The 11,919-nt window shown below is 37.0% G+C and overlaps 1 long non-coding RNA gene across 4 annotated transcripts in view; it reads right to left on the bottom strand.

Annotated features, from left to right (window-relative positions):
- Positions 1-621: 621 nt before the first annotated feature.
- Positions 622-11,919, bottom strand: part of LOC125256573 — a 49,479-nt gene continuing 38,181 nt past the window's right edge. Inside the window, exons 1-5 of one of the 4 annotated variants that reach the window (XR_007182142.1) lie at positions 6,367-7,863; positions 5,012-5,065; positions 4,760-4,914; positions 3,616-3,720; positions 622-1,013 (exon numbers count right to left, since the gene is read on the bottom strand). This is a non-coding gene — a long non-coding RNA (uncharacterized LOC125256573). Of the gene's footprint in view, positions 1,014-2,811; positions 3,721-4,759; positions 4,915-5,011; positions 5,066-6,366; positions 7,864-11,919 lie in introns of those variants that run through there. The other 3 variants (XR_007182141.1, XR_007182140.1, XR_007182143.1) reach the window with 3 other exon arrangements.

Raw genomic sequence — 11,919 nt, 5'->3', positions numbered from 1 at the left:
GAAAGACAACACTAACGTATAGAAGGTGCACACAGTGTCATTCACACACACACACACTAAACACCATCATGGTAACAAGCATGAAATTTTAAAAATGCAATAAACATTAATTTAACAACATTAGATGTAACATAAAACCCTAATGTACATATCTGATTAGAAAAAAATGAGAAAAACTAAGAAGAAACAGAGTTATTTCAACGAAAATATATCAAATGTGAAGTGTCACGCAGGGAATTGTGGGAATGTCAATTTACGGTTTTTCACTGTAAAGTTTTACAATGAATTGTTATTTTTCACTTCCAAAAACTGTGAATTTAACGGTATTTTACCGTAAAATTACATTAAATGTACTGTTAGATCTATTACAGTTATTCACCGTATATAGTACGGAAACTTTCTGTAAACCAATTGACAGTTTTTCACTGCAGCATTTTTACAGTCTTTTACTGTTAAAATCACGGTCATTTTTTACAGTGTACTCACGCAAAGCTATTGGTATATAGTGCAAAACTTGTATGGTAGGTTTTGGTCACCATTCACTTTCATTTTTTGGAAAAGCATAGCTCTTTTTTTGTGTTTCATAGAAGGTCATAAATGTTTGGAATGACATGAGGGTGACAGAATTTAATTGTTCTGATGAACTATCCCTTTCAGGACTGCCTTTTACTGAAACACATCTCTCTCATGTATACTGCATGGCAATCAGTTAACGATAAAAGTGTGGTTGAAGGACTGATAAAAATGCTTTGATGAGTATCAGATCTACAATCAGACACAGGTGGTTATCGGTTAAACTTGTCAAAATCCCAAATCTCCTTGTTGAAGTGATCATTGAGCGGGGAGTAACTCAAGTGGCTTTGTTTCAGGGCTGCCGTCACCTCTGGCCCCCTCGGGCAATTGTAACCCCTCTCTGTGACCCCCGGTGACCCCTGAACCAGTGGCAGTCGCTTGGACCGACACTCATCTGGGATGAATTACAGCATCTTCAGACGGCACTCTGGGCACCAGGCCTGTGATAATGAGAGAAGGAAAGCTAAGAGACTAATATCTAAAAATAGATTTATGACGGATTTACATGCAGGACAGAGCGAGTTAGAGCTTGAACTAGTGCTTGAGCTGAGGTGAGAATTATGAATGCAGCTCTTACGGGGGTGAACGAGTGTTCATGATAGAGAGGAGGGGGAGAGATTATATTAGCTTTCATGTGAAGGTCATGCTGATAGTGTAATCCTCTCTATTGTGCTCTCATAAAGCAGTCTAGCTTCTGTGAAAACCTGCTTCAACACACCGATTTTAAAGTGCCCCTTTTCTGCTATTTTAAAGGTTCCTAGTTTTGTTTTGGAGGTCTCCTACAATAGGCTTACATCCATCCAAGGTCGAAAAACACTTTAAATCTTTCATAATATACACTGCAGCATCACCTCTTTTCTCACAGTGTCTGAAATGGTTTGATAAAGGATTCGCTCTCTCTAAACCCTGAGAGCCTACTCTGCTCTGATTGGTCAGATGGCCCAGTCTGTTGTGATTGGTCTACTGCTTACAGCATGTGTCAGAAACTAAAAGCCCATTACCATATATGGATTTCAGAAGTTGATTTGTTTTCACAGAAAACAGCGTCTTCTTGACATGTCGACAACATGAACCAAACTCTTCCAGGCCTCAGCTACATCTACAGTGTTTGAGGGCGGGGCAAAGTAGACGTTGTTCGTGGGAAGCCAATAAGATCATAGGATGCAAATTTGTTACAAACGTATAGGTTCGAGCAGAAAGTAAGTAACTCATTTCAGGCAGTTCAGAATCGGTTCTTTTTTAGGAGTCGTGCACTTAAAACTTTAAAACTTTTACATTCACAAATAGCTATATTACACACTACACTATCCGAAAAAGTATAATGGGGCACTTTAAGCAAAAAAGATGTGCAATAAGGGATGGTTCCAGATGAAAAGAACATTTTTAGATCTATAAAATATTTTACTGTTGTTATATAAAATATCATCACTGCCAATCTAACTGGTCAATCAAATTAGATGACCAGAAATAACTGTTGTATGAATAAATAAACGTAAAAATAAATAATATTTGCCAGTTTTCCTTTTCTTGTTGAAAAGACCAGCTTGCTTTTATGATGGTGTGGCTGGTCTGGCTCTAAACTAACTGTTGGATTAGGCCAACCATGCTGTTGACCAGCAAAATTTAAGGAGATAGTTCACCCCAAAATGAAAATTTTGCCATCATTCTGTCATTTCAAAATCTTATGTCTTTTCAATAAGGCTTATTTATTTTATGTCATATACACTACCATTCAAAAGTTTGGGGTCAGTAGGATTTTTTGAAAGAAGTCTTTTATGCTCACAAAGAACAAAAACGGTAATATTATGAAATATCATGAATATGAAATATTAAAAATATTATGGATTATTTTAATATATTTTAAAATGATTTTTTTTCCTATTATGAAAAGGCTGAATTTTCAGCATCATTTCTCCAGTCTTCAGTGTCACATGATCCAATCATTTTAATGTGCTGATTTGGTGCACAAGAAACATTTCTTATTACTATCAATGTTGAAAACAGTTATACTGCTTAATATTTTTGTGAAAACCATGATGATCTTTTACATAAGTTCAAAAGACCATTTTATATACATTTTATATTAAATTGATTTTTTTGTGACGTAAAAGTCTTTACTGTCACTTATGATCAATTTAATGCACCCTTACTGAAGAAAAAAAAAAGCATTATTTTTATTTATTTTTTTTAATCTTACTGATCCTAAACTTTTGAACTGTATTGCATGTAAGCCATGATTCCTAGTGCTATTTTTACTTTCAAAATCTGACGACATCTTTAATATTACAAAAGCATAAATAATAAGTCACATAAAATCCATGCCTTAAAATGAAAGAAAAAACACCCCACTGTGGTGAAAGGTCTCAGGTAGGAGATTTAAGTGCCAGATGGGATTTAGTCTGCCCCTGTATTTAGTTACCCTATAGCGGTAATTCATGGTGCTTCCTTTGTGTGTGTCTGGTGTACCTGAGCTACTATACAGATGGCAAAAATGAAGGACAGGAAGTGAACATACGTTTCATTTAAATCCAAATAACCCCACACCAAACTGAATTATTTGAGCTAATGTTTGTGCTTTTGCATTAAGAGTGAAGTTTGATAATGCTGACATTGTAAAATGCTGCTTTTTCACAAACTGTTGTTTGTCAGATGTTCTTGGTAAATTGTAAATGGTCATAGTGGTGTGTGTTAGGCTAATGAGGCAGAGAGAAACAGGGCATTTGGCACGGTGCTGGAGCACACTAATTGGGTTCTCAAATTACAAGTGAGCTACCTGATCTGCACCAGCGACCTTCACTAACGTGTTAACACACACACAAACACACACACATTCAGCACGATCTACAGCTCACCTACCCTAAAAGCCCATGAGACCTTCAGAGAGGGTTATTCTGTGGTCACAAATACACATTCATGCACACTAGTACAATTACACACAAGTAGCATCATGCGAACAAATATTTAATTACACTACAGTTACTATTTCATATCATCAAACCCTTGGAGCACAGGGTGTGAGTGTGTTGCTGAGATTACACAGACCTTGGCGTGATGTTTGCTTTGTGCTGCCCAGAACGAATGGGTTGGTTCATGCCTCATATACACTTGCAGATGAGTCAATGACGTGATGCACAATTTTGGCCAGACCTATAAAGTTATTCAAAAAATACATCTCATAAAGATCACATAAAGACAGTATCCTGAATAAAACATATATTTGTGTACATATATATACAGTACAGTCCAAAAGTTTGGAACCACTAAGATTTTTAATGTTTTTAAAAGAAGTTTCGTCTGCTCACCAAGGCTACATTTATTTAATTAAAAATACAGTAAAAAACAGTAATATTGTGAAATATTATTACAATTTAAAATAACTGTTTTCTATTTGAATATATTTCACAAAGTAATTTATTCCTGTGATGCAAAGCTGAATTTTCAGCATCATTACTCCAGTCTTCAGTGTCACATGATCCTTCAGAAATCATTCTAATATGCTGATCTGCTGCTCAAGAAACATTTAATGTGTACAATTGTACAAAATATTTGTGTACAATATTTTTTTTCAGGATTATTTGATGAATAGAAAGTTCAAAAGAACATTATAAATGTCTTTACTGCCACTTTTGATTGATTTAATGCATCCTTGCTGAATAAAAGTATTCATTTCTTTAATTTCTTTTCAAAAAAATAAAAATAAAAATTCTTACTGACCCCAAACTTTTGAACGCTAGTGTATAATGCTACAGAAGCTTTGTATTTCAGATAAATGCTGTTCTTTTGAACTTTCTATTCATCAAGGAATCCTGAAAAAAAAAGTACACAACTGTTTTCAACATTGAAAATAATCATAAATGTTTATTGAGCAGCAAATCAGCATATTAGAATGATTTCTGAAGGATCATGTGACACTGAAGACTGGAGTAACGATGCTGAAAATTCAGCTTTGCAATTACTTTGTCAAATATATTTAAATAGTACACAGTTATTTTAAATTGTAATAATATTTCACAATATTACTGTTTTTTACTGTATTTTTAATTAAATAAATGTAGCCTTGGTGAGCAGACGAAACTTCTTTTAAAAACATTAAAAATCTTAGTGGTTCCAAACTTTTGGACTGTACTGTATATATATATATATACAATCCCCAGCCATTTTGTTGCTAGTACCGGGTTGCACTCACTTTGGCCTTCAGAACAGCCTTAATTCTTTGTGCCTTAAATTCAAAAAGGTGCTGGAAACTTTCCTCAGAGGTGTTGGTCCGTACTGGTCCAGAGGCAATCTCTCTCTTTGTTTTCACCATGGACAGTTTCTATTGAGACACTAATGGCCACCATGCTGGGAGAAAACATGCAGTTGGAATGTTTACAGGCATTTTAACAGCGTCAGACATATAAAAGAAGCTAATCATGCTGCAGGAGGTGAGACATCTTACTGTTCACTAATGGAAGATGTCAGTCATTAGATGGTTTGATCACAGGTTAATCACCTGGAGAGACAAAGAAAGAGAGAGCAGTCATAAGCAGTATAACAAAATAAAATGCTGAGCAATGATAATAAGAGGGGTTTACTTTTAGAAGAGCAGAACAATTACTGCAATGATGCAGACTAAAAATGGCAACTGGATTATGATGCACACTTCTTAGAGACAGAAACAAGTTAAGGCAAATTTTATTGTCTCTCAAACATGGCAATCCTCCAAATATATTTATATTAGACAATTAAGGTTGTGCAAAAAACACTGTGACACCTGACAACAGTAACAGTGTGTATAAATAATAACATCTCAACCAAGTTTTGTGGCCAACTAAATGTTTTAATTTGAGTTGGACAAGCATAAAAAATTATTTTTATAAATGAATCAATTATATTTCAACTGTATTTGATATAATTATGTTGGACCAACTCAATTACATTTCACTGCACAAATTTGTTTTTTATGAGTTGGGGCTACACATATTTATTGGATGGAAAATCTGCCCTCAATAAAATTGAGTTCATCCAATGAGTTATTTTTTTGAGTGTAGACACAATACAGCACAACACACTACTGAGGACATTGTAGGACTCATTTCACAAATACCAGCATATGCACAACAGATTTTACATGTAAAGTGTCATTGGCAAACCTAGAACAGAATAAACATATTATAGTATGCAAAGTGAATAGCCATTTGAGGTTAGAAGGCAGTCTCTGAGAATAAAAAAAAATAAAAAATAAAATAAAATAAAATAAAATAATAAAATAAAATAAAATAAAATAAAATAAAATAAAATAAAATAAAATATTTCCAGGTGGCTGCTGTTTCTGGCTCAAGTCAAAAAGCATAACAGACTTTAAGCAAATCTCTAAATAAATATCTAATTTCATAATGTACATTATACTGTTTTTATACCTAAATTAACTTTTAGTATTGGGTTTTAAGCGTTAAATTTAATGGTAATACAAAAAAACCCCCATAATTTTAATATATGCCATTTATCACTTATTGGAAATTATATGAAAGAATTTTACATCCTTAATTAGTGCTTACCTTAAAAAACACTACTACTAATAAAGTACAAATGTTAATGCTGTTGGCCAATAGGAAATAACCCAGATTATTGAAGCCGTTCATGAATCCAGAATGTGAGATCAACTTCTTATCTCATGGCTCCTCAAGGAAAACTCTGTGCCATCAAACACATCTGCTTTTCCAATCACAATCCTTCCTGCATATTTATTAAATGGGGATCTGGAATGAGTGCAACATTTGGAGTTTTCTGTGAATGTGGAAACCCAAAACTCACGCTCAGATGTCTATTGATTTCTGATACGCTTCATAGAAAGGTGTGCAGCCCAGTCCTGAAAAAAACAACAACAAAAAAAACATATTTTTGCCTAAGAAAATATCATTATCCACATGTTGCTGACGGGTGTCAGATTTTTCAGGTGACTCCATGACCTTTGAAGGCGGGCGGGTACGGCTTCACCCCAGGCCTCTGCAGCTCTAATGTGGCTTCCTGTGGGGAAACTGACCTTAGGAACGCCAGAGAAGCAGTTTTCAGAGCTCGTGCAGAAGACAGGGAGGCTTTGTTGGGGCTTTTGAGAGTGAAGGGCCATTTCCTGCCTTCACAGGAAGAAGTCATATTGGAAACAGATTTGCTCTCCTGTCGGTGCCTGTGATCTAGACCTCTGTGCTAATCGCTAAAAAGAGAGAGAAAGAGAGAGAGAAGCCAGGGGAGGAAAAGGAGGTTTTGAAACTCATCCGATTTGTCTTTTCACATCCTTTTCCTTTCACTTTTTATCTCTTAAAAATATCAACTCCATCTCTGAATCTTCCTCCTTCAGTCAGCTCCTGTTTCAGGGCAAGATTTTCAAATATAAACACAAAGGAAAGCCAAATACGGGAGACACCCAATCATGAGAGGAGCCACGGGCCGCCCACGCAGGCTGAGTCTCATCAGCTCGGCAAAGGTAAATAATACAGCCAGTTCAGAATCAAGAGAAAGCCATACCGGTGGGAGTGAAGATATGAAACCTTCCAGTGAATGTAGCCAGCCATCTATTGGGTATATATAAAACTGTCAAAGCAGAGCCAACTGACCCTGGCGTCAACCCAAACATCCCCGTCCTGCTGCGCTGGAGAACGCCTGAAACTTCAAGCACACACACACGCCATAAAAATACAGCTGATTATGTTCAAATGAAGTGTGTGTATGTGTGTTTGTCAGGGTGGTTACATTAGCTGGGGATTGTTATAGTTATATAACCTGCTGACCAGGAGGCTCTATGGCTTGATTGTATAACAGTCCCATACCTCATGCATCCAGCGCTGATAACTTCCGTTCCGTTTTATGACATCTTGTCTGTCACAGGATATTTGCTTATGGAACATGATATTTATTTGGATTTACGAACGCTGACTGCCAGCATTTCTAACCTATTCAGAGTAGTTTATTATGATTTTTATCAGGTCGGTAGACGCACGTGTCTTTCTCAGTTTTGTAGCATGTCATCTGCATTATTGTTTTACATGCAATATTACCAAGACATCAATTCAAGGATGGATGGATGGATGGATGGATGCACAAACAGACAAACCATTGGATGAATGAACAGACAAATCAATGGATGGATGGATGGATGCACAAACAGACAAACCATTGGATGAATGAACAGACAAATCATTGGATGGATGGATGGATGGATGGATGGATGGATGGATGGATGGATGGATGGATGGATGGATGGATGGATGGATGGATGGATGGATGGATGGATGGATGGATGGATGGATGGATGGATGGATGGATGGATGGATGGATGGATGGATGGATGGATGGATGGATAGATGGATGCACAAACAGACAAACCATTGGATGAATGAACAGACAAATCATTGGATGGATGGATGGATGGATGGATGGATGGATGGATGCACAAACAGACAAACCATTGGATGAATGAACAGACAAATCATTGGATGGATGGATGGATGGATGGATGGATGGATGGATGGATGGATGGATGGATGGATGAACAGACAAACCGATGGATGGACAAACCATTGGATGGATGGATAGACAGACAAACCATTGGATGGATGGATAGACAGACAAACCATTGGCTGGATGGATGGATGGATGGATGGATGGACGGACAAACCATTGGATGGATGAACAGACAAATCATTGGATGGATGGATGGATGCACAGACAGACAAACCATTGGAGGGATGGATAGACAGACAAACCGTTGGATGGATGGATGGATAGATGGATGGACGGACAAACTGATGGATGGACAAACCATTAGATGGATGGACAGACAAACCATTGGATGGATGGATGGATGGATGGATGGATGGATGGATGGATAGACAGACAAACCGTTGGATGGATGGATGGATGGATGGACGGACAAACTGATGGATGGACAAACCATTGGATGGATGGACAGACAACCCATTGGATGGATGGATGGATGGATGGATGCACAGACAGACAAACCATGGGATGGATGGATGGATGAACAGACAAACCAATGGATGGATGGATGTATGGATGGATGAACAAACCGATGGATGGATGGATGGATGGATGGATGGATGGATGGATGAACAGACAAACCGATGGATGGATGGATGGATAAATGGATGGATGGATGGATGGATGGATGGATGGATGGATGGATGGACAAACCATTTGATGGATGGATGGATGGATGGATGGACAGACAAACCATTGGATGGATGGATGGATAGATGCTTTGCATAAGTCAATAACAACAAAACTATTTAATCTACATTTTAATTCAATTAAACTTATTATAGGGCTACTTAAAAAAAAGATGACAGTGACAGAAAAACCAAAAGTGCTACATCAAAATAAAATAAAATATAGCAAAAAAAAATTGAACTATTAAATCAGTACCACCAGAAAGCACCACAGATCATCTGAATTCAATCCAGTAGCGTTCCCTATGGGAGCCGTAAAAGTGGGTTGTCATGGAGATGACCCTGGGGTTGGAGGAAGTGTGCCAGAGTGAGACCCCCCACACTGAGGCAGGACCCCTGAGCTGTCCTGTATACATTACTGTAGCGCTAGGGATGTCTTGTTGATCTTTTCCCTTTTGTAAGAATGTGGCAAGTCTACATGGGAGGCTAACAGATATTTCAAACTGAACACAGTTTTACTCCCAAAAGAGAAGTCAGTTAGGAAGGTCCTCGTAGGTATTTATAACATTGTGAGCATTAGAGCATTATATCTGAAAATGTTCTGGGTTGAAATCAACACCATCTTCCTTTCATTGTGTTACATAAATAATGCATGTTAAAAACCAAACATCATTACGCATGAACTGGCTGGAGAATGTTTTTCACCAGGGCAACTCTTTGGGTGGTGCAACCGGGCCCAGCAGTGAACGGAAAGCGATCGTGAACGGACGGACCCCCCACCCCACCCGGAACATGATCGGACTGACCTAGGAGGGCCCCGCTTTCTCAAACTTGCGCTGGGCCACACCCATGTTTGGGACAGCCCTGATTTTTTCCACAAATTACTCATATTCTCTGTAAAACATAATCCTACAGGAAAGATACAGTTTATTTGATCATTTAGAAACTCCTCAAATGATCCACAACAGAACAGTGTTTACTTCTATTCACAAATCTCACAAAATTCCAATCAAACTTTCAGTCTTTCCATACACTTATTTGTGTAATTCTTGGCTTTTGACGAAGAAACGTTGAACAGTGTTAAGACATCTGGAAAAATTCAAATAAGCCCATGGAAAGAGTTGTCATTCCAGGACGATGTTGTTAACTGTGAGCTCCGCTAGAAAATAAGCTCCCTGCAGTAACTTGTGGAGGTGCAATTAGTTTAAAAAAGGACAAAAGAGTCGAAAGGACACAAGATTAAAGTTTCTTTTCCGAGTCATTCTGACACATCCTGCATGACTGTAAGTCTGAAAACATCTAGACACAGTACACCCAATCATTAAAGCAATTGAACTGCCTTTTGACTATTGGTCCCCTCGGCCAGTACATTTTGGCGTTCAAGGCTAATCTTCATTTCTTTGTTTATCTAAGCAAGTTAACTCCGGTCTATTTCACCTTTCTTGTCAATGTATTTTGTTTCACTTCCTCGAATTTTCATCACATTCAGAGCCTTTTATTCTCTTTGAGCAGATTCTTCTGCGCCAGTGCGTGTCATAGCCTGCCGTCTTCAAAGCTTTTTGTTTTCTTGGATGGTGAGGTAAGCCCTTAACTTTACCTGGGCAGGTGCTGGCAGCTAGGCGGAGGTTTCCTATAGCAACCCAGCAGGTGGGCTGAGGGTTAGCCGAGGCGGGCAGTTGGGAATCTATGGGGAGGCTGCGTCCTAAATTAGCAGGTTCCACACAAATAAGGGAGACTGAAATTGCCGCCAACATGTCTCACATGAAAGCACATGGCCTATGATTGACCCTAAACAACATATAATTTTAAAAATACAGCTATCAATAGACTAAATATCTGGAAAATAGTTTTTTTTTTTAAATATGCACCATTTTTTTTGGCAGTGGATCAGATTATGTAGATCAGATTATGTAGACTTTATTTAGAAAGTATGTAAAACATTTATATTTTAAAACTTTTTTTATTATTATTTGATTATATATATATATATATATATATATATATATATATATATATATATATATATATATATATATATATATATATATATATTCGACATATTTTTTAATGATATGTAAAACAATAGAATAGAATTGGAAAAACATGATACATTTTAAAACTAATTGTTGTAGGATTAATTATTTATTATTATTATTTATTTATAATTTAATTTATTATTATTTATTATACATTATATTTTTAAATCATACACACATATACATTGTATACAAACACACATACTATATATATATATATATATATATATATATATATATATATATATATATACACACATTATTGTATGTATATTAGATATATAACATAAAAGCTGTATATATTACAGCTTTTATAATAATCACTAAATTACCATTATATTGATAGCCTTATTCAAAACACATTTTATAATGCACACATTGTAAATACTGTTGCAATCTGACTGATTATGATTTACTGAGACATAAATATGTTTATGGTGTGGTAAAATATGCAGTATGACTCAAACTGAAACCCACTGTGGTCCGTTGTGCAGTCAATCAAGGGCCGCACCTATCTCGGTCCGACACAGAAAATGTGTGTGGTTGTGTCAATGGAAACGCCCATGAAATCAAGAAAAGAAAAATCTATTTGAGTGTCACGCATGCACAGCACATCCATGGGTGAAATTACGGGTTGAGTTCGCTCGCGCTCAATCTGGATCTCCTCAGCGGAGCCGCACAGCGCCGGGGCGCACAGCAGTTTTGGCAACAGCAGCAGGGATGTTTCTGTAACAGGCTGCTGGAAGCACAGGCCACAGTATATCATTCTGTTCCTCAGATTTTGCCTATATTTGTACACCAAGTGATCCAGAGAATAAACAGGCGCTTTGACAGAGTTCAAAGAGGCAGTTTCTCTTGGAACGGCTTGTGACAAAGTGTTAAAGCAGGAGGGTGAACGGCTCACAGTGTATTCTCAAACAAACCACTGCTGCAAATGTTCTCTGCTCTTAGTTGAGTTTGCGACTAAAGTGCATAAAAGAGGATCTAACAGTCACAGACGCTGCACTATCTGCCTTTTTAACAAAGATGTAGTGGGAAACTTTCACATTGTAAAAACTGTTGTAACTGGTTATAATAAGCATCGAACAAAAGAATTAACAGATGAAATAAAAAAAATGATAAAACGACAGACAGAATGATAGATAGGA

Source organism: Megalobrama amblycephala, linkage group LG21 (assembly GCF_018812025.1).
Source record: "Megalobrama amblycephala isolate DHTTF-2021 linkage group LG21, ASM1881202v1, whole genome shotgun sequence".
Taxonomy (NCBI): domain Eukaryota; kingdom Metazoa; phylum Chordata; class Actinopteri; order Cypriniformes; family Xenocyprididae; genus Megalobrama; species Megalobrama amblycephala.
The sequence above is the reverse complement of the archived record's forward strand: the minus strand, read 5'-3'. Positions and strand labels throughout refer to the sequence as shown.